At 38.6% G+C, this 24594-nt stretch overlaps 1 protein-coding gene across 1 annotated transcript in view; it reads right to left on the bottom strand.

The window, feature by feature from the left end:
* The window catches only part of NKAIN3 (Na+/K+ transporting ATPase interacting 3), a 205971-nt gene that overhangs the window by 26063 nt on the left and 155314 nt on the right, over nt 1-24594 (bottom strand). The gene's annotated exons all lie outside the window — the stretch shown is intronic.

The raw sequence follows: 24594 nt of genomic DNA on the forward strand, positions 1-24594 counted from the left end.
ACATGGGCCCCCTAAGCACCTAACTACATATTAAAAAGATTAAATATTTATTGACTGCTACAGAAATAAGTCAGTAAAGATTGTATGGAATCCACAAGAGATGTCTTTTTTTGTTGCATGAAGTGTCCCAGTGAAGAAAAGCTTGGCAAAAATTCAATTTGATCTGTGAAATGTCATGATGTAGCTGAACAGTAAAGGTGGGTTATGATTCATCAGTTTCAGGAAACAACTTATCCAAAGGGCCTATCAGTAAATCATGTTAACTATGCAAGAAATGAGCAGACTTGTTTCCCCAGAGGACACCACCAGCAAAATCATGCTATTATTTTAACAGCAGCTCCCACAAAAACATCCTCCTCAACCCAGATCTGTGTCACTTGTTCCATGGAGAGGAAAGGATTAAGATCTTTAGGATCAGGGAATGGAGACTACTCTCATTTGCTTTCTGTGTAGACAAAATGTTTTCTTATGACCGCTACCAAAGAAGAAGAAAATCCAACTGGGCAAGAAAACCTATTAAACTGCACTGGCCAGACATGTCCACGCTTGAGAAAATATTGTTTGTGCAGCTGTACACAATTCATGCTATCTGAAAGCCTTGAAAAGGCTGTCCATGAGAGATTTCTAAAATAACCCAGAGATTAGTTTTAAGAAAACTCCTTTTTCTCCCGTCCATTCAAAAAATCTAATTAAAATAGTTCTTCTAAGGGTGTCACGGATCAACCATCTGAGAAAGAGGTAATTTAATAGTATCTAGACAGGTATAAGCTCCTTCAGAGGCACAGAAATCATTCCAACCTGCTTTCTGGTTGGGCTGCACGAGGAGCTTTACAAGCAGATCCAAGAGCTTCTCTGCAGACAAAAAGCTTGTCCGCACAAGGGAATTCGGGGAAGTTAAGATGAATTAACTAAGGCTGTGAAATCAATGCACATAAGATAAAGTACATTAAATCCCTGTGTGGCCTTTCCCATTCAGAAATAAAGTGGCCTTAGTTCACTGGAGCTTAATCCTCCTCCAAGGGATTAATCTTCCCCACAGAGAATTAAGCTACGGCACACTAAAGCTGAGTTACTTGTGAATGGGAGCTGTCTCAACGCTGCCAGACAGTCCTGTCGGAGCTTCCTCTCCAGGGCATTCACCTCGCTGGTGTTTCGGGAAAGTGAGTTTAATCCAACTTCCTTCTCGCTCTGAGCAGACTGCAGTATTGGCAGCTTCCTTGGCTTTTTTGGGGGGATCTAGTTTACTGGGGTGGCGGTGCCACAGCCCCTATCAGGTGGACATCACTTTGTTGTACTGCTGCTCTAAGCCAGCGAAATGCAAACCAGCTCTGGAGGAGGCGCTTGCTGGAGACGCCTAGGACCAAGCTGTGCCTGAGCTACCAAGCCCGGTGTCACGGTGCCTGCAGCTGGAGAGGACCTAGAGCCACAGCAGGCCTGGCCGGCTCAGAATGAGCCCACACTTGCCTGCTGTGGACTGTGCGGGTGGGTAAGAGGAGTCCAGCCTCCCACCATTAATGAAAATCGGATCATGTGGTTCTGGTGCTCTGCATCTCCAGGACCAGCACTGGCTTACAGACTCCTTAATACATTTTTTTTCCCTAAACTTCACGCATTAGATCACCTTTCAAGCATGACAACTGAAGCAATACGATATAAAGGCTTCCGAGAGATCAAAAAACCAATCGTACTCGAAGTATATTGCTTGTGCCACCTGAACGCTACATATAGATTAAATAATTATTGCATTAAGTATCATACAAATACCAGAAAACAGGTAGCTTTTCATGCGGGAATGACACCTGTTTATTTACAATATTTCCTGTTGCCCATTCATGTTGTGCAGTTTGACTGTGCAAGTCACTTGGCTTTGTTGCTTTTCCCTAAACACGTCCAAAATATTTTGAAGAATAAATAAATATGCATAAATAATGAATATGATACAAAAGAATTGTAGTACATTACCATTTTCCAATTGCGTATTTCTTTCTTTTTTCTTCTTTCATATTCTGTATTAAATTAACTTTACTTTTATAAATGCAATTCCTTCTCTATACGTACACGTGTACGCCATACTCATGCGTATTATATAAGGCATCTGTCCAGGAGGGCTTCCAGCAAATTTCTCACACATGTCTAAGATGTTGGACAGGTGGATAAAGCACAGAAAGAGACTTAAACTCTAATGCATATTAAACCACCTGATGCAAAGAAGAAAGCAATAGGGAAAAATACTCTAAGATGTCTTCCCTCCAAAAAAGTATGAGGCCTGGCAAGCCTGATTGTTTTAACAGTCCTAACAGCTTATCTCTTGCTCTTTCAGTAGGTCTTCTCCTTAAAGTAAATATTTTCCCACTTTCTTCAGTGTCTGAAACACACTTTGTCTAATCTATCACCTTCTTGCAAAATCAGCAGCTTCTCTCTGCTTCTCAATATTTCTTTATATTTCTCAGCATTAGGAGACAAATATTCCTCAGTCAGATAGAAATCACCACCACCTGTTGTGTTTATGGCGTATACTTGTTTAAAATATACCATTTCCCGCCACCTGTTAAGTTATTAATACCAGGAAAAATAAAAAGATATATTCACTCTCTCTCTCTTTTTTGTTTTAGGGGGAAAAGGAAAGATCAGGTCTCAAATCACACCAGGAGGTATCATAACCCACCGTATTACAAGAATACCTTTCTGTAATTAAATGGCAGAATGTACATTTCTGAAGGAATAAAGCAACAGAGGAAAAAAAGCCCTTTAGCATCAATTGTCAGGTATTGCTGTCCAGAGGCGGACAGCAATGTTTGGCTTGTAACGAACATACTGGTAATTATAGTTGAGTTAACTGATATCTACAGTACAATTAACATGAAGTGATAACGTAGGAATATACCCTTCTGCAGATGAGACTTGTTTCCAGATCCCTAAACAGTTACAGCCACCACAGTGTGAATATTTTTATAAATGAATTAATTAAAACCTCTTCTTTTGCTTTATTGATGGACACACTAATAAAATATTTATTCCAACAAATTACTTTTGCTATCTTGATTAACCCAGCTGCTGTTTAATTAATAACGTTATGCTCATGTGAACCCATCTAGCCATCATGTTAATTGCCAATTTGCAGTGAGCTGACTGATGTGTACTGCCCGGTTTCTTGATATCGGAAATGTTGGCTATTGGCCTGGCACCAAGTGATAGACTTCAATGTGTGTTCCCTGATAACTAAAGAAAATGTGAGGCAAATGAGCTGGAAGAGACTTAATTTTCCCATCTTGGGTTTCAGTAATCTTTCAAAGGGACCAATGAAGTGGCTGGAACTGGATGTCCAAATTATCAAAGGTCACCAGCATGTGAAAGTGTAAATAGGAACCTCTGGCTTGATCCAGAGAGCAATTTAGGTGCCATGGTGGGTTTGTCTTGACAATGTTGAGTTTCAAGGCATGGAAACCTTCTGCAATCCCTGCACTGTGCAGGGGACTGCCTGTCTTGCCTGCAGAGCCCAGCTTAGTAAACTGTCTCGCAAGACACTCGTCAGTGCTATTTTGCAGAAAATCAAGTGGGAAACTGTGGGAAGAAGCTGCTCAAACATATCCATATTTTGCTTGTGCTGGGAACCACCAGAGCTGGATGCAGTATAAGACATGGAGTCTCATGAGTGTGGAGCAGAGGGGCAGAGTCACCCCCCTTAACCTGCTGGCTACACTTCTTGTGATGCAGCCCAGGATATGATCAGTTTTCTGGGCTGCAAATGCATGTTGCTGGCTCACGTGCAGTTTTTCATCCACCAGGATCCCCAAGTCCTTCTCCACTGGGCTGCTCTCCATCCATTCATCCACCAGGACCTTGCACTTGGCCTTGTTGAACTTCATGAGGTTCACACAGACCCACTTCTTGAGCCTGCCAAGGCCCCTCTGGGTGTCATCTCTTCCTCCGAGCATATCAATTGTACCACTCAACTTGGTGTCATAAGCAAACTTGCTGAGGGTGCACTCAGTCCCGCTATGTCATTAATGAAGACACGAAGTAACATTGGTCCCAGTATGGATGCAGCCATCTAGTATTTTCAGAACCACAAGTATTTTTGTACCAAACCCCTTATTTCTTCAATGACTAGCTGATAAATGTTGCTCACATTCTCCAAATCATAGAGATGAGCAGGCTCAGGCTGTGGGGAACAACTGTCACCTAGGCTAAGTTGCCAGAGACTTCAGTGTGGAGTGCACAAAGGGATTTCTTATTAGTGGAACATGGTACATTTATATGATGCTATTATCAAGGCTTTTGATGCATAATTTATTTTCTGCTGATAGCCTTAGGTAGAAACGAAGTAGTAGTCTCTGTTACTTTTCTCCTGTGCAGTATAGTCTCTAGAGGACCTAAATGTTTTAGTCTTAACTAAAATCTCTAGGCTTAAGCTATGGATATCTGCATGAAATATAAATGCCTGGTTTAATAGAATTGAAATTAGATTATATAATTGTCCATCATTAAACTGTAAGAAACTATGAAAACATGCAAGAAATTAAAAAAACTAATCATCTGAGCAAATATATGCTGTGCCATATAATTGCTTCAATAAATGAATATTGCTGGAATATATCCTATTAAAAAGAAGAACCAAACTGAGTGTAAAATGTATATTTACTTGCAAATTAATGTATTTTAATAGTTACCAGTTAATGTGGATTAACCTTTCCTTCAGAAAACAAGGACAAATGCAAAATAAAATTAGAAGTGATTATTTAAATCAAGGCCATTGTCTGCAGACTGAAATATTTTTGATTAAAATTGATGATTTAGATAATTCTGATTTAAATTTATCTGCTTGGCTTTGCCATCATCAGCTGTGGCCTTTAAATACACTCTCACAGTACATGATTACTTTCTTATCTATCTGCTTCACATACTGCAGTTCCACCGGTCCAAAGGAGCTATGTGAGTGTATACCAGGTATTTAAGATTACATTAAGCAGTGCCCTATGCTATCAGGTTAATTTTCAAGATCAGGTGTACAATAAGACCGTTATCACTGTTAAGCCACTGTCCAGAGTTTTGCAGAGATCTCATCACAACAGCATAGGACCATCCAAATAAACTAAATTAACGTGCAGTAGTCCTGGCTCCCAGAGAATATATGGGACAGTATAGGTAAACTAGACTTGGAAGATTCCTCCAATCAAAAAGATAAGACAACTCTGCTTCACGTCCTTCCTTGTACACACCCACTGCACCCAGACTGCCACCTCACTGAATGTGGCTTTTTATTGACTTCTTTTTGCTGATGACAGCTGAAGAATATAATTTCCCGTCTATCTCTGTGGTAATTCAGAAGTATAACTTGGCAAACAGAACTCCTGTTTTCTGCAAGATGTTTCAGTATTACCCAATTCCCCACAAAGACTGAGGGAGTATGAAAGGAGAAGGGACTTTTAAAATTTAATGTTTGTGTATAAAAAGGGTGTAGGATACAAAGCTTGACAGGATGTCTTTAAATTTAGCTTATAAAATGGAAACTGTGTAGCCAGAATGAGTTTACTGTGTAAGAAGGTAAAAACGCATTAAATTACAAAACATCCCAACTATTGCTATATCCTGACTAGCATTTTCAGGAGAGTTAACAAGTTCTGAGGAAAGTGAAATATGAGTAGTTCATCTCCTTAGCAACCTACTTGCCACTAACATTTTTAATACTTTGCAAAGAGGACTGTAAAGCCTTTTTCTTTCATTAAAGACTAAAAAAGCACTAAATCAGAGTGGGAGGTACATAAGAGAAACAGGATATTATCCCAGGATCTGTGTGTATACATGAGTCAACAATGTCGAAATATGACTAAGATTATCAGGCACAAAGAAATTGTAACTCCACATATTTCAGGACAATGACAAAGGAACCAGGATCAAGAGTAACAGTAGTATAATCGTAATAACCATTTACCATAACTGCATGATTATATACTATATACTATTGTATATAGTTATCCAATTATATGACTGCATGTAATTATGCACTATAACTGCTTGATTATATACATTTGATTAAAAATATATTGTAAAACTCTATAATTATAGACAATTTTAAAACTGAATGCAATTTTTTGAATCAAAGAAGAGAGTCTCAAAGATATGTTCTCATTTTCTAGAACTAAATGATGAAATGCACAATATTTTACAGTGGTAGCGGTAGAAGCCTCAACCTTAAGGTACTTAGAAATCTAAAACCATAAAAGCAGACACAACTAGAAAAACATCAAGAAAACATAGCAGGATATGGTAGCAGCAACATCTGAATTACACTATGTTGTTTAAACATTTTTCTTTTTTCTTTCCTTCATCTTCCAAAAATCTATTGGATTTGACTTGAATAAAATTCAGGCTTTAGGGGAATTGTCTACCAATTTCATCATCACAACCCAGAGCCTGTCTGGTCCAGCTGTGCTGTTTACAGCTGTAGTGGAGGGCTCCCACAGGCTACAGCTCTGATAGGCCTTAAAATGTGTTAAGGGCTCTAAAAGTGGGTGACGGGACCTTACAGGTACTTTTGCTTTATATTGATTGAGGAGAAACAAGTGAGCAGAAATATCACAATAAATGCCTATTCTTAAAACACATAGAAGTTGCTGTCAGCTAATACCGCAGGAGATAATTCCTCTTGAAAGCCATCTACCTAGCACTGGGCGGGGAGAGTAGCATGCTGGAAAAGATTACACCTATTAGCTACCCTGCTTTTTGAAGTTCTAACCTGTATCCAACGTTCTCAAATCTTGGTTTACACAGTGTCCCTTCATCTTTAAATTAAAAATTGTGTTTGACAATCTAATTTTGCCAGGCCAAGATCAGAATCATTGCTACCTGCACTTGGTCTGGAAATTTTTTTCTCTAAGAGCAAAAGCATATAACTACAATTGCCCACTTGCCCAAAAGGATTTTACTGGTTAAGAGGGAGGAATGCTGTGTTATGCTGCCAAGTCCCAGTTTGGGTAGGGTTGAGGAAAAAAAAGCGAGAACATTGCATGTTCTCTTTTCCTACCTTCCTCTCACAAGTGTTTACCTTAGTTACAGCTTTCCCTGCTTCGTTTTTGTTGCAGGACCTTTAGAAAAAATATAATCTCTTCCAAGAACAGAAAGCTGGAGGATTTGGAACAAACTTTTTAATCCAGATGCCTGTATAATTCTGTAGGTCACAGAATTTCATCTAGATACTCCGGTAGCCCAATGGTAACTTTATCAGAGCATCCCTCACAGACGAGGTTGCGATACTCGTGCTCCAGATGAGTTATGTCCACAGAAGGCATCTGGGAACCTTCGTCCTTCACAAGAGAAAGAAATAAGCCCCAAGTATCAATCCTATTTATTTGGTTGTATCTCATGTGACAGACATCTAAGTTTAATATTTTGAATAAAATGCAATTCATAATATGCAGTAACACTGAACACATTATTTAAACATGACTGGCTAGAATACAGTGTTTTATCTTACGACATATTCATTGCTTGTTAATGATTTAAATGAATATAGTCAAAGTCAATAGTGTAAAATAAAGCCAACCTCAAACCTTGAAACTTAAGAGAACATAACAATGGAAAGGGAAGGGGATGAGAGTGGTAAGATGGAAGAGGGAGAAAAGGGAGATCTACATCTGAAGACACTCTAACAAAATGACCAGAAAAAAGCTGGATAAACAAGCTAGACTTTCTCTAGATCTAGTGTGCCTCCAGTGTGCGAAGAAAATAAAAGTTCTCCTAAGAACGGGGTCAAAATTCTCATATTCAGGCTAATGACTAACTAGCTTGTCAGCTAAATAACAGTGAGTGAGAAAACCTTTTACTACTAATTTTACAATAAGCAGACAGAAAGATGGCCTGCCTTCATTTCTGTAAACCTGACTTGGTGTTATTTGGTTTTATATTTGCTAAATAATTACTTTTAGTTGCTTTTACCTTAACTTGTCAGTGTTAAGGATCATTTCAGAGCTAATTGCAGATGACACAATATTTCACATCTTTTGACAAAGCAAAGAAATTCAGGTTTGATAGTGTCTTGTAACCCAAAGTGTTTCTTCAAGGTATCCATCAGATAATGACTTCACCTCCACTAAGTCGCACAAACCAGCTGGTAATGAAATCAGAAGAAAGAATGAAAGAAATATCCGCCAGTGACTACAGCCAGTGTAAATCTCTTTGGCATCTGAGAAGGTACTTGGGAAGGTTTCTGAATCCCAGGGAAACCGATTATGCATGTAGGAGGTACCAAAGAAGCTCTTTTCAGAACAGCAGCATATTGCAAATCTTGGCCATTTTTCATGCTAATACTCCTTTTAAAATTCTTCCACTGCTTATACTGCAATTATGAAAGACATCCTTTGTTGACAGAATGCCAAAAGATATTTTTTCCCTCCTTATTAGATCAGAAGGCACATAATTAGGGTATTATTTCCACTTACTTGTGGCAATAGGCACAGAGAATGCATTTTAATTCCAACAATCCATTCCAATCTGTAAGAATCAGTCATTTTCTTCTGAATCATTTCTTTCCCTTCATGTACCATGTAGATAACACATGCATGAAACGACTATATCACCATGAGGAAAGACAGAGAAACTGTGGCACAGAAATAAAATGAACTAGTTCAAGGCTTCAGTGGGGTGACAGTGAGTGTAAGAACAGAATTACTACAGCCTGATCCCCACTATTCTCCAACCTCCTTTGTAGATACTTTTTAAATGCCTTGGTAATAATAGCTAAGACTGAACACATGATTATTCTAGCACCTGTTAATCCATAAACACGGCTTCAAAATTGTATGAAAAAAAAATGCAAAGCTTTCACTAACAACAATTATGCCAGAGAATACCTCAGGGAAAAATAGAACAACAAAAGTCAACCTGCAGATAAAACCTGAGCCATCATATAAACTCATGTTAGGAAATTTTATATGATCTAATGAACTGCAAAGTAAAATTTAATCTCTACCCATACCAGGCTGTGGATATTAGCCCCCCTAGTGGAACCCTCAGAGAGGATTTTCAGGAATGGTAGACACAGAAATGCACCTCAGAAGTACGCTCCAAAGCCTGAAAGACATGCACCAGCTTAGACCAGGCACTAATTAAATCAAAGGGAAGAAAGAGGCTTCAATACTAACCAAGAGCTGGTTAATATTCACAAGAGTGTAGAAATTAACATCAGGCAGGATGGATGAGCACAGATTGTCTGAAAACTTTTCTTATAATCTAGTCTGCAGGGGGAGCTGGAAAAGCAGCATACAGCATTTCTCTTTGTGGATCTCAATTCCAAATTATTTTCAGACATTGCATAGTTCAATTTTCTTTTTCTATTAATATTTTGTTCAATACAGACAAGGAAAATCACAAAAAAATAATAATTTTGATTTTTTTCTTGGATGTGTAAATGTATACTGGAAATTCTTAAAATCTTATCTTCCTTAGAGAACCACAGATGATAAGTCTGTCTATTTTTGGCAAAGAAAGTTTACCTCCATCTTTAAGAAGGCAAGAAAAGAGAGATCAGGCAAACAGATGATGGCTTTTGATTCTTGAAAATGAAAAATGAAACAAATCACTTCTACTGCCACCAGACTTTGATACAGTTTTGCCTTTTTGTGTGTGTTCATTGAAATACTACAGTGATGAACAATAGTATATCACAGATAGAAGAAGTAATGGTAAGAAACTCCTTCTTGATCATCACTTTGTTTTTCCCAATCAATTTCCATCTAACAGGATATTTAGCAGGTGATATACCACATGTGTGCTTTCACTTGTGTATGAATCTGCTGTATTCAAACCACAGAACAAATTACTCCATTTTGAGCCACAGTTTGCTCTTTGGAAGAAACAATGCTATAATCAGAAACGTGGCTGGATTTATATGTTTGGCAGGTAACATACAGCCTCTTCACTCAGCTGTAATGCCAAAACTGCGCAACACAAAGAACTCTACAATAGCAATGCAGGTGGTTTTGAAAAACCCTCGTTTGATAGTTGGTTTTCTTTTATGGATATCCTCCCACTGTAGTTCTTCTTACTACGGATAACATTGTTTAATTCCTTCAAGCTGCTACCTGAATGTGCAGATGAAGGTACATAAACACACATGCGTGTGCGTGCACACACACACATCCTTATAATGCTTTGTGGAGTGGTCTGCTGTGATATGTGAGAAACAAGACTCCCATAAAAGCAGCAATGTTATCAGTTTGCTCAGGTATTCCCAGTTAAACTGTGTGCTAAAAGGCTTTTGTGTTGGATTCCCACTGGGCAGAAAGCTATCAAGAATTGCAATGAAGCTTTGCTCTCTGTCAGTGCCTAATGAATTTCAGAAGCTGCTTCTCTGGTCATATTTGACCAAGTGTGATCTCTTATACCACATCTCCCAGGCACAGTTTATTTGCTTGCAGTATACGGCCCCCGTATGTATGTTGTGTTTATTACCAACAGGTTTCACTTGACAGTGCATCCCACCACTCCCTTTACCTTCATCTGGATCTGATTCTGCAGCCCGAAGCCCAGGGTGCACCCAAAATCAATATTTCTTATCCAAAGAGTCTAAGCTCAGCCTGTAATCAGGCAGTGGGCAAATACAGAAGTTATACTGGAGCCATTCTAGAAAGGACTTTGTTTCCTACTGTCAGTACAACATCAGCATAAGCATCCCTACATGACTGGTGAGCGTGTCCCCAAGTGCTGGGTGTATGGGTGGCAGCAAATGTATTGCCCCAGAGCCAACTGTCAAGATGTTTTAGCAAATGGGAGGCAGATTTGGCCCTAAATCCTACCTTGAAGCTACTGCTACAAAGAAATGCAAATGCAGCAAGAGAGTCTGCACCTGGTAAAAGCAGTAGCAAAAGGAGCCAAAGCAGAATTTGCTGTAGGGAGAATATGTCTTGACCAAAGATAGGTATCAACTGGAAGTGTGTCTTTGAAGTCCTTGACTCTGGGTCACTCAGACTGAGCTTTGGCTAGAGCACATAGAGTTTCTTTCCAGGAAACAAGGTCAGATTTAAAGAAATCTAGGACAAAGGAGATGGTGCTTGTTCTGGTCTTGTCTTGACATGAAGACAGACTCTGAAATAGACAGCCTGAAGGAGAGGAAGTCAGGTAGAAAGAATGTTAGCCCACTCCTCCTTGGTACCAGTGCTGGGACTGATCTTTGCCAAGAAACCTCCCCCCCCGTACATGGGGGACACCAGGACCTCAGGGGTATGTCTTTAGTCCTTGGAAGAAACATTAATATATATATAGAGGAGACTGAAGTTGTCACCAAAACAGGCAGCTTTGGACATATGGAATACATTTCTGGGGTTCCTTGGCTTCCATTGGACTGGCTATTTGCTCAAACCCTTTTCCTTTGCTTCCTTGCAGGTACAGATAAATTTAAGCCTACTAAACGATACAGTGCTTCACAGACTAGCTGAATAAATATCTGGGAGGTTAAACTTTACAGAACTTTCCCCTGCTGTTACAATTGCCTTATAGTGTGAGCAGAAGCAGAGCTAGCTCATTTAAAGGAAACTCAGGTAAGTCTATTTTATTGACAACTCTTACAGTTCTTTGAAATGTTAACTTTTACAAAAGCCAATTCTCATCAAAAAGAAAATAAAGGAGAGGCAGTCTGGCTCCTGTAATAAGCAAATTAGTACAAACTGTAATTATTCAATATGAGGACATGGGGACAAACATGTCAGAATGGTGAAGAATGAAAGATGATGGAAGGGGAAAGCCATGTCCCATGTTAAAGCTCTTTGGGGGATAAGTGATCCAAGCACTTGCACCTCCAAAATTTTCATGAGCAGATCCCTAACCACAGCTTCTCAACAATTGTATGCTGTCATGGATCAAAAGGATTCATCTCTTAATCACATAGATTAGTAAAAGAATAGCATAGCATAGCATAGCATAGCATAGCATAGCATAGCATAGCATAGCATAGCATAGCATAGCATAGCATAGCATAGCATAGCATAGCATAGCATAGCATAGCATAGCATAGCATAGCATAGCATAGGACTATTTCAGTTGGAAGGGTCCTAAAATGATCATCTAGTCCAACTGCCTGACCAATCCAGGGCTGACCAAAAGTTCAACGATGTTGTTAAAGGCATAACCCAAATGCCTCTTAAACACTGACAGGCTTGGGGCATGGACCACCTCTCTAGGAAGCCTGTTCCAGTGTTTGACTACCCTCTCGGTAAAAAATTGCTTCCTAATGTCCAGTCTAAACCTCCCCTGCTGCAGCTCTGAACCATTCCCACGCATCCTATCACTGGATACCAGGGAGAAGAGCTCAGCACCTCCATCTCCACTTCCCCTCCTCAGGAAGCTGTAGAGAGCAATGAGGTCGCCCCTCAGCCTCCTTTTCTTCAAACTAGACAAACCCAAAGTCCTCAGCTGCTCCTCACAGGACATTCCTTCCATCCCTTTTACCAGCTTTGTTGCCATCCTCTGTATGCATTCAGAGACCTTCACAACCTTCTTAAATTGTGGGGCCCAGAATGGCACACAGTACTCAAGGTGAGGCTGCATCAGCTCTGAATACAGCGGGACAATCACGTCTTTTGACTGACTGGTTATACCATGTTTGATGCACCCCAGGATGCGGTTTGTTGCCTTGGCTACCTGGGCACACTGATGACTCATATTGAGCCTTCTGTCGACCAGCATCCCCAGAGGATACAGAAACGTTGTATGAGTAGATCAGTGTTCACTGTGGCGAAGTTATCTGTAGTGGCCTATACAGGATCGTTCTCAGCCCTATGCATTTCAACTATTCATGAATGAGTGGGAAATAGGGTGAGGAACTGAATCACGACTGGTGCAATGCAAAATGAAAGTCCATTGCGAAATGTTGTAGATGGGTCTCCTGACATTAAGTGACTGGGTGATAAAATTAGAGCTGAAATTCGATGTCAGCAAATGCAAAGTAATGCACATAAGGAAAACCAACCGTAACTACACATATACAGTAATAGGCTCTAAATTTGTTATTACCTCTTGGAAAACTTGTGAATAGTTCTTTATAAACATCAGCTCAGCGCTCAGTGGCAGTCAGAAAGGAGAATCAAATAGCAGAAAGCAATAGAAAAGAAAGTAGAATACATCATTATGCCACTGTACAAATCCTTTGTGTCCTGCATCCTCAGTGCTATGCACAGTTCTTTCTCCTCATCTCAGAAAAGAAGTAGTTGAATCAGAACAAGTACAGAGAAAGGAGTCAAAGATAATCAAAGATATGGATGGCTTTGGAGTAAGGAGAGATCAAAAAAATTCACCCTTGGAAAGGAGACAGTTGATGACAGAATTATAGAAAAAAATAAAATCACAAATTGCTTGGAAAAGATTAATATAAAATAATTAATCCCACTTCTTATTATATAAGAACAATGGAAGATCAACCCAAATTATCAGATCACAGACTAAGGGGTTGCCTTTCATCACAAACTGAAGGAAGGACATTTTCCACACAAATCAGAATTAAACCAGGGTACTCAATGCCCAGAACATGCTGGAGAGGTGAGGCCTATACATGTGTCAAAAGCTGATTAGGCACATTCAGGGAAAAAGTGTCCATCAAAGGCTATGAAACACAAGATTTCAGCTACAATAAAATTTTCCCAGGAAGTCCCAGGCAATATTGCCAGGAGATGTCAAGCACTTACGTTTGCTGCTTTAAACATGCCAATTTATTACTATTTACATTTGCTAAATTCAGCTGTAAATCACATAGTTGGAAAATTAGAAACATAGAAGTCTAACTTACACAATGGGAAAGAGATCAAAATGTTAGCTCTAGGCTTAATGTACATATTATAATTTCAACCCACTATTTGTTGAATTGAAATACGTCAATTGAGGTTTGGTTGCATTCAGGTTTTAGAATTCATATGAAATGATTCAGTTAGGTATGCTACCTGTTCCAGATGAAAGGGAAGGCATAATGTTAGACACTTCCACCTAAAATATTGAGAATCAATATGAGTGATGGTCAGCTACCATGCTAGATTTCTAGGCTTACTCTCAGCAGTTCACAATCCAAGATTTCCTTACAACTTTATTAATTGTGAGAAATATGGGCTATGATCGGAGTTGGGCCAGGAAAACTTTTATTGTTTAATTATGAGTAAATTGGCTATAACAAAATGTCAAAATACTTTATGGATTTGGTTCTGAAATCTTTAAAAAGTCAAAAAGTCACACTAGTCAGCCAATCTTTGCTGGTAAAAAGTCATTAATACTTAAGTACTGAAACAACTGCAGGGAAATAAAAGCCCTCTTAAATGAAAGGAAGGATGTGTTATGTTAATTGTTACATTTCTAAAATACTGTTTAGCTGACTGTGGGACTCATATTCACAACCTTATCTCAAAAACTGACATCCGTCTTCCAAGTACCAACCACATCTACCAACCTTTTGTATTTTTCAGATTTTTGGAAAATTAGTTCACCCATCGTCAACTTAGCTATCTTGAAATGAAAAGCTGTGCACAGACACAACTTTCCTCTGTGCCCCAAAGGCCTAAAATTCTGTCCAGTGGGAGAGGAGCGAACCGTATTCACAATCCAGAATATCAACCATCAACAGAAAACTGGCCTGAGAAAGCTGTCCCCAACTGAAGAGTACTTTTAGAAGAAAATTGTCCATTTGTTATATATCATATTTTCTTACAGACTAGCCTACAAAATTCAATGCCCCTCTTTCTCCATTCAGGCTTCCAGAAAAAAAGTGACCTGAGGATTTAGTTAAGGGAGTTCAGTAGGTTTACTAACACCTAAAGATCTCATATTCATCAGGTAAACTCCTACTGCCTGTTTGGAGATAGTCACAATTGTGTGACTCAAGCTTCGCTAGAACTCATTCTTCCTTAATTTTCCTCTGTATTTTCTTTGATACACAGCTCATTCTTTACATGTATTCATGGGAAAACATGTGTGCTTACAAAATGACACTTCCAAAACTTCCCAGCATTAAAACCCAAATATTTTTAATCTGTAAATTATATGTATATTAAATATTTAAAAATAATTATCAACTGAAAACTTGTATTACGCTGAACTTGACCTGTATTTATTTTAAGTTGGAGGAAAAATTCTGTGTTACAACATGAAAAGAGGAACAGAGGAATAAATGAGTAATACTTGGTAAGAATGAGGTTTAAGAAAGAAACGGTAAAATAGCTTCAATAACTTCAGTGTGACAGAGCAAAGGGACATCTCTGTTCTGGGAAATACCCAGTAGCCAAAGTGCAATAGTCAACATGCCACTACATAAGTCATACCTAAACTGTGACCTGTGGCTCCTTACCTCTTTTGCTTGCTTAATGCTAAAATTGTATTGATCACTGATAGGGACTTAAGCAGACAGGAAAATGGACTCTAAAGAAATAACAAACAATTATTTCCAGTGACATTCTATCTGATCATCTGCTTTCATATTAGCTGGATGATGTGAGAAACTGAACTCACTGGTTCATTGACTCAATCTTAATTGCAGTCTTGATTTGATCATATAATCCATCCTTTCCACTAGCTGAATTGAAGTAAATTATTTTAATAATGTGCTTGCTTAGGCTCCTATTTGTTTGCTAAATGTTTTAACAAAATCCATAAGAAGTTTATAGAATAAGCTGTCCTCTCAGATCGCAACATGGATCATGAACACAAGCACAGTTAAAGAAGATATTTACAAGGCACTTTACTCTGAGTCCAAAGTTACAGGGATGTTTCAGAATGCATAAACTTATTATATGGATAAAATTATTATATAACTTTTAAGAATCATTAGATTTAGCAATTTGAGAAACCCAATGCAAATGTAATAACTGTTAATATTTTTTGTAAACTTCTAATATTCTTAGATAAATATTGTTATTTTTTTTGTAAGAACACAGTCATTTTGCCTCCTATATGGTTTCTCTAAAAATTTGCATCATTCTGAAGAAAAATAATTACATATTCCTTATATTCCTTTCGAGATAAGAACTGACACTAAGAAAACTTTAAAATCTGTATGATCTTACTCACTTTCATGCAGGAAGTCCTGTGAAAGGAATTAGATTTCCTTTCTATTTTATAATGAACAATATTGATAACATTTGTAAGAAATAACATTGAACAGGAAGACAGCTTGCACTACAGAATCTGAAATACTGGAGATAATGACTCCAGGAGGAGAACAGTGGAAAAAGGACAATAAACACCCTGGAACCAGACTGCAGTGACCCGAGATTGAAAGCAGCTTCTAGCCCCAAACAGGTCTATCAGAAAAAGGAGTTCAAGAAAGGGTAGGACTGACTGGAAGAACACAAACTTTTCTAAGCAGAAGCATAGAAAATGATGGATTTGGCTCAATAATGGTCTCTTGGACAACCTGCATAAAGATTACCAGAGACAAATATAAAATAAAACCAGGATTGTATAGGGACAAACTCAGAAAGGTCAAGACACAAGATACAACTAAAAAGAGAATAAAGCATAATAAAAAATATTCAGTGGCATATTACGAATAAAGAGCAAGCTCAAGCAATGAGCTGTCATAGTCCTCAGCAATGTGACCCTGAGGCTGTAGGTGCATGTGGCAGCAGTAATTATTTTCCAGCATAGGCAGGTCACCCATCAGCTGGGCAGCCCCACTGCAGCTATACGAACATCTCCTCCAAACATGACTGGAGACATGGGTTTGAGCAGCCGGATACGAGGTTTGGTTGTGTTAAATGGCATTGCCTTCAAAGGAATAAATACAGAACCATGGCCTTGAGACAGCTGAAAAATCCCATGTCTTTTCTCATTATTCCCTTCTTCAGTGGAAAGATGAACTGTGGTCAGTGAAGTGATGTCACTCACACTAATGAAGGACTCAGGTAAGAATAAGGGCGAATATGTTATTGATCATTTGCATAAATTAGAAATCTGAAGCAATTCAGATGTACTAGCCCTGGTAAATTCACCTCAATGCATGTAGAAGTCTGATAAAGCAATCTCAAGCATGTTAGAACATACTTGTTAGAATTTGATTAAAACAGGAGAGGCTGTATATCAGAAAGTCAAAGATTGTCCCTGTCTCTTTACACAAAGAGAGGAAAAGAGAAGGGCAAGAGGACACACAGAATTATATCCCTAACTTAATTTACTATAAACTTATTGAAACAGGGAATCAAATTATTGATGGGTAAATAAACATACTAGTAAGAAGACAAGGTGGTAAGTAAAAGCCAATATGAATTTATCAGAAACTGAATCATGTTAAATCGAGTCTGTTCCTTTTTAGGAGAGATAATGGGCTTTGTGGTTAGGGAAAGCGCAACAGGTGTGATATATCTTGATTTTAGTAAGCATTTTGACACTGCTTGACATTCTCATAAGCAAACTATGAAAATATTGCTTAGACCAAAGTACTGTTATATAGATTGAACAACTGGCTTGCAAATTGTACTGAGAAATAGCTACTCATTGTTGTCCATCAAATTAAGAGACAGTAGCTGATCAGGCTCCATTGAATTCCACCTGGGTCCACTACTATCCAGTAGTTTCATTAGTCACTTGGTTATTTGAAGAGATATTATGCCTTTTAGACTTCCAGATGGAAGCAAGCTGGCTGCGCTTGCAAGCCCCATGGAGGACAAGATTAGAATTAAAATAATCTCAACAAACTGACAACGGGTGTGGAAAAAAATGGGATGTGATTCAGTAAGGCCAAGTGCAAATTACTGTACTTAAGTAGGAATAATGAAGTGCTCGAAGAGAGAATAGGGTGAACAACAGGCTACCTAGCAGTTCCACAGAATAATGAATCACACCCAGGCTATGACTTGATAATATCATAGTGTTGGGGAAAAAAATCGGACAGCATACTGGGATGCAAAATTGAATTTCAAGGTGAATCAGGAGTGCCCTAGAACACAGCACCAGTACGGCATCGGTTGATGAATTGTGTATATTTTCAAGATTTCCTTTCAGCAAAGATGAGAACCAATTAGAGGAAGTCCAGATGAGAATTATAAAGATGATCAAACATCTAGAATACATGACCTCTGTGGAAAGCTTATGGTACTAAATAACACACTCCCTTAAAACTTCTGGATCTGGGAAACCACCTTTACAGTTAGCTCACATTGTTCATAGAAAGATTAAGTGCAAAGGGCTTCTTCAGACTGCTGCCATCTAAACCACTTAGGAAACAATTTTATTCTAGAAATAATAAGCTACTGTCAGAGGATAAAAATCTTAACAAAGCTTTTCAAATTCAATTACAACATGAAACAACTACTAATATCAAAAGACTCAAGGGTTTTCTCATTAGTATTTTAAAGCAGCATGACAGATTATTTTGAGTGCGTCAATAATGATTCATAGTTCTTGTTGAGTCCCCATTGTAATGGAAAATCTTAAGACAGTTGAACTGTCTTTTTTCAGGCCAATATATGAAAAACATCATTAAAGTTGTTATGAATCTAGACAGGGCATAACTTTGTCTGACAGCTATAACAAGAGCAGATGAGATGCAAAGCAGAATCTGATCACTTCAGGTTTTGTGCTGGTTACTACATGGGGCAAGATTCAGTTACTGTGAAAGAAATATGGCACACAGGAAATCTGCCCAAAGTTGAAAAGAGAAACAAGGTGTGGGGGGGTATTACTCTCTGATAGTGCACAGATACTATTCAGGATGGGATATTACCTTCCTGATAGGCTAAACGAATCATCACCATGAAACAGTGAACACCTTCAACATTAAAAAACCCCACAAATTACTGTCAGATCCTGGGCTGTACATGAGAATAACTCTGTAGTTCTTTCTAGGAAGCACCTTTGAGACAGTGCCAGCCAGATGTCCAGATGCCCACAGCTGTCCAAGTGGATAGATGCCAAAACATACGTATCTAACATCATTTTAGGGATCAAAGAGTACTCTGCCAAGCTTCCAGCTGCCACTCCAGGAGGTAGATACTTTGTAGGTCCCACTTCATACCCATTTACCATATCCAGATATCTTAGGCATTTAAAATAGCCAGCTGAAAATTTGGTGGGATAGCGTAAGGTGCTTTCATTTAGAAAGCACAAGATATCTTCTAAACTAGGGAGAATGAAAAAAAAAAGTATTCTAGAAATTTTTTCTTCATTGCCTAATCTTTACCTCACTTATACTGACCCAAATGTGATTAGGTTTGGTACAGTTGTACTGTACAAAATGCTTGATGTTCTTCCTATCTACATAATACAATCTTGACACTACCAAGAGAAGTTGAATGAGATGTAGGAGGAGGGTGGTTGTACCTAGATTAAAGTCTTCTCCCCAGAGAAGCTCCGCAGAGGAGCGCAGGAATCTAGAACTGGTCCTTAGGATACAAGAGTATTTTCTTCCAAAACGGGTGGTTTTGTGCTGTCGTCAAAAAGACACCAAGAAACACAAGTTTCAGATCAAAACTAAGTGATATGGGTGAAAGATATGTGTTGTACTGAAAATATTGTGCAGGCTATGGAGATCACCCTCCAGACTCTGTGAAACCAGTACATTCAGACAAAGCCTGAAATGGTGATCTCCCCTGTCCTGCATGTACCTACAGAGAACTAATTAAGAAGGTGGACAATCTTAATCCAGACTAAGAATCAGGAATGACTTGATTACAAGACAGTATTGATAATAGTTATATTTTTGTTTGCGTCTTAAATTTTGAAAAATGACAACAGAGTTCAGGCAGTATGTTTCTCTTTGGTCTCAACCTTTAAAGGAGTGATGAGACCATTTTTACATCCTTTCCCGTATCAACTTCCCCAAGATCATCTGCAAAAAACAGCAGAAGGGCAGAGTGAGAGTTGTCAGTTTTTAAAAGCAGGTGAAGGAAGCTGAAAGGAGAGCAGAAGTGCCTGGCTGTGTGCGCATTCAATAACTTTGTGTTCAAGGATAGTTTGATTCTCAGTGCTTATTGGTTGGGGAATTGGAGAACAGGAGCTGTACGTCAAACACTCAGTGAAGGATCAGGATTTGACTGCTTGTCCTGTTCTTGCATCAGTGCATACCTGGCTGCCTTTTTGAACGCATATGCAAAATTAAAGGCTGTGCTTTCTAAGCTTGGCAGAAGAGTATAAAAGAAGTAAAAATCTTACCTTAGAATATGTCAAGCTCTAGTCCAACTGCCTTTTAGAGAGCTGAGAAAGATGCTGAATAATAGTAATGAAAGCTGCAGTTAAGCGGGGAGGTGACATGAATGGTGGTTCTTACTGTGAAAACTGTTATCAGAAAGGTTTGTGTAGCTTTATTAAGTTGACTAAAATGTAGTCTATAAACATGAGTGATTTTTATACTGAAAAATTGGTAGTATTATACAGAATGAAAATATTTTATAATCGCAACATTTCAAGACAAAAATTCCTGAAAGCCGTATCTATCTCAGGTTTTGAAGACAGATCAAGCAGTTACATTGGCAAAATAACTATTGGTTTCATCTTTTTGTCAGAAAACGAAGCTGTAACTTTTGCAGTAAACAGCAGTAAATGCAATTTTCTTACTGAATTTTGCTAACTTTCTTATTTTCTCCTTTCAATATATGCCTATCCTGTTTTGTACCTATGCCATGTCCTATCTGCATTACAGATGGTGAATAATCCAGGCTGGAAGACTTTTCTCTGCTTATTTGGCTGAATGGAACCCTGGGAAATGAGATATTTTGACTGGCATTTCTAGTTTCTTTTAATGTTAGTTGTAGCATTATATATCTCCCAAATGCTTCCTAAAAATATTTACTTAATCTGAAACTTTCTTAGATGAGTTTTCCAGAAAAAACAATTATTATATCATGGTATATAAAAATTAAACCCCACTGTAGCAGAATTCCTACTTGTGGAAGTCAATTAAGTCAAAGAAAGATTTAATGCATGTGAACATCATTTTAGGTATTGAGTTACAGTTAGAAAGAGGAAAAAAGATATTGACATATAGGCAGTTAGGTAAACAACTCTTCTATCATGCATTTCCCATATTTTTAATAGCATCTTATTAGTACAATGCATCCTTTGTCCCAATAAAGTGCTTTACAGACCCCGTTCCATGAACTTAAAATATCCTTCTTTTTTAAAGTGATGGACTAGCAAGAATAAAGAATTCTGGTTGGTGGAGTGCATATGAAAACACTATCTTCTCTTTGGTAAGTGACTGCAGTTTTGTCTTCTGCAGAGCTTAGCTAGTTTAACACAACTAATACTCAATAGGCATTAACAGTTAGCTTACCTTATCTTGCTTCCTCATGTATTTTTTTATGAGCATGATGAAAATCGACAGAAAGGAGAGGTAAGGGCAAAGAAGAGACACTAAAAGTGAACTAGAAGTTGTGTGGGAAAGAGGACTGGCTAAACCAGAGCAAAATCCTGCCTTATATTTTCCCAAAGGTCTGTGGAAATCTGCATCTTAGCAAGGATTTCAGACTAACTGTTCTTTCTAATGCTATTGCCTTGCCCGTTTTCTCCTTCAAAGGAGGATCTACTGGAAAGTTATTTGTTTATATTGCCTATAGATTGCATGCTTTGGATGTTACAGTTAGTGTTGCCAGCTGCAGAGCTCAATGACAACCTGCGTCATGGTGGTTTTCTGTCCTCAGCTCTCATGAAGCTAACTTGTAGTCAGAGCAGCAAGTCAAGATCAAGACAAAAGGGAACCTGAGTTTTAGGATTTATGTATCTAAAGCATTCTGCAGTCAAAGCTCAGCTAAATTCAAAGAAAGAACTTATGGAAAACAGTTTCTCTACTTTAAAAGGCATCTCGCTATAGCAGTAGCTCAGGTTGACAACCCTTGGGAGAGGCACACCTGAGACTGCTGGGGGCCTTAGGGGAGGACAACTGATCTCAGCTGGATCCAGCTGGACTGCCCTAGTGACTGACTCACTAACAGAAGAATGGGTGACCATAGAGACTGTTTTGACATGGCACAGGAAAAACTTTTCTATTCCTAAAAAACTTGGTAGAGGGTTTACAAAGCGTTACAATAACTCTTTGAACCGTTACTCTCATAATATATTTTAAACAAGCACTCAATAAAAATACCGCACACTATTGTATAGAGTGGGTATCTAAACCTGCTCAGAAAAATTTGCAAAACCTCTAAAAAAACCCCCTGACTAGGTATTGGAAGTGAGGCAGCTGAGAGAGAAGTCATTTATTCAGTGAATAAAAGCTGATACTGAGATAGCATTTATTGGATTATAAACATGGTAGCATTCAAACATGGGTTTATTGAAACATTATTTTAATACTGTTTAAGATCAAATGCTTCCAGATGGTTAATCTGGAATCCCCACAGTTAGGCCTGTCAGATATACTGAAAGTTTAATCAGACTTTTAACACACCGATGGGCTTTGAACAGCCTGGATCCTCAGGAAAAAAAAATCCTTAGGAACAATCATGAAGAGATTGATGAAGATATCTGAATAGTAGGCAGCAGCAGTTATGAAGATCAAGAGAATGCTTGAGTGCACTGAATTCAGGCAGAAGGTAACAGCATATTATAGCAAAGCAACTGAAGCCAAGAATAATGCACTTCTAACATAGGAAGCTGTGCTTTTGATTTTCACTATGCTGCTGAAGAAACATGGCTGAGACTTCAAATCTTGAGAAGAAAGGCATATATATAAAGGATTAACAAATATTTATTTTAACACTTTGTGCAAGACTTACCTATAGACAAAAATCACACTAATCATTATCTCTAACATTTCCCTACTGACAGAATATGACAAATGACTGACCCTGTTTGCTATGGACAGAAGTTATTCAACCTAGCATGAGTCCAGAGTAGTTACTTTCCACTCCCTTCTTTTCACAAAAATGCAAAAATTGTGCTTACTTCTATCAGTACAAACATTGTGAATTAACCCCCATATGAGGTACATAACTACATACTGATATTTTCATTGAATAGTTTCAGAAGCATACTTTAAAACTATTTCCCCCCCCCCTCCCTCCCCAGTGTCCCACAGAACAAGAATAAGGACCAAGACCTATTAGCTTACAGGTTTCCATCAGTGAACCACTTAGACTTTGTCTCAGTTTTCAAAGGTACACAGTGTGTTAAAAGATATCAGGTCAAATAATGAGAGCTCATGGACATATTTTATAGCTTTTGTGACTAAGGCCCAAAGAGATGCAAGGTCTTAAAATTATACCAAAAAAAAAAAAAGTTAGATACTGGAGTTTAAGTACAGCCTGGCAGAATAAGAGAAGCCTAAATCCTGATCCCGTGTCACATGCTAGCCAACACCCCAAATCTTGTGTTAACATAAGCAGGCCAGGCCAAATGCCCAGGTGCAAATCAGGTCTCTAACCCATCCTTATCTCTTTTTCTTGCCCACAAAAAACTTCTGATAGTCCTTCACACTGAATTTTTCCAAGGCGAAGCAGAAGGCAATCTAATCTCATGAGCAATAAACACACTTCAAGCGCTGTTTCTGAGAGGTACTGTGATAGAGTGAATAAAAACCAGGTCTGACATGAAAGAAAATGGGCTGCCTCTCCCAGATCTGCTAAATCACCCCACTGAGTCCCCTGTGCCCTCTATGTTTCACCTATTGTATCAGTAAAACCAAGGGAAAGGGTACACCTCTTTCTTAGGGATGTGGCATCCCACCACCCAAGGCTTTGAAAACATCTGTCTCTACTCCCTAGAAATGTAATTCTCCTGAGGCTCACGCTGTCCTGAAAAGCTAGTCTGAAAACCAGTTGCACCCAAAGGGGTCTTAACAGCATTATGTGGCTTTCCAGAGACTAACCTGAGGTTGCTCCATACCACCCACCTAGCCCTGGCTCCCCAGAGGAAAATCCACTCGGTGCAGGGGTCTGAATCACTGCAACACTGTGCTCCTCCATAGGAAAGGTGAGGGAATAACGGTCCACCACACAGGTAATAACGGCCTGGTAATAATTAACGGGGTGATTGTATCAAAGCCCCTAATAACAGCATACAGGTACTACAGCCCCATAGAACCTCTCCCGTCCGCAGCTAATTGTTTCTGCTGTGGGTGTCCCCGGCCTTACAGGATGATTAATAACACATTCTCTCATTATTAGAGTTTACATCTCCCATGTCAGGTCATAGCCTATTTCTCCCATAGGTAAAACTCATTCAGAGCAAAATGAGGGATCCTATGTCATGACAATTATTGTCTCAATTAGTGACATTATTAATATGCTCTAGCAAAAGAACAACCGCACTTTACTGCATTAACAGGTGGAAATGTTCAATTCTTAATTAACTTTATAGGACAGAAAATTATTATACTACATCTAGAAAGGTCAAATTAAAGGGTAAGAGAAGAGAAGAACTATACTGTAATAAATTCTGTAGCCGGGGAGCCTGTTTCAAGTTGTGGAACCCTCTACAGGGGATAGAAACGCAAAAAGCCAAAGAGCTCTTCACACAGGGAAAATTTCTGAAGGTGTATGCTATGTTCTCCTAAGAAATCAATACTGCATTTGTAGAGCAAATTACTGCACAAATGCTAACGTGCAGATGCACTGTTGACTGCCTCCACATTTAGAAACTCCCAATCATATTCAGAGTAACAGAAAAAGCCTTCCCACTCTGCTTTTTCATTGA

Source organism: Charadrius vociferus, unplaced genomic scaffold (genome assembly GCF_000708025.1).
Source record: "Charadrius vociferus isolate BGI_N301 unplaced genomic scaffold, ASM70802v2 scaffold167, whole genome shotgun sequence".
Taxonomy (NCBI): Eukaryota; Metazoa; Chordata; class Aves; order Charadriiformes; family Charadriidae; genus Charadrius; species Charadrius vociferus.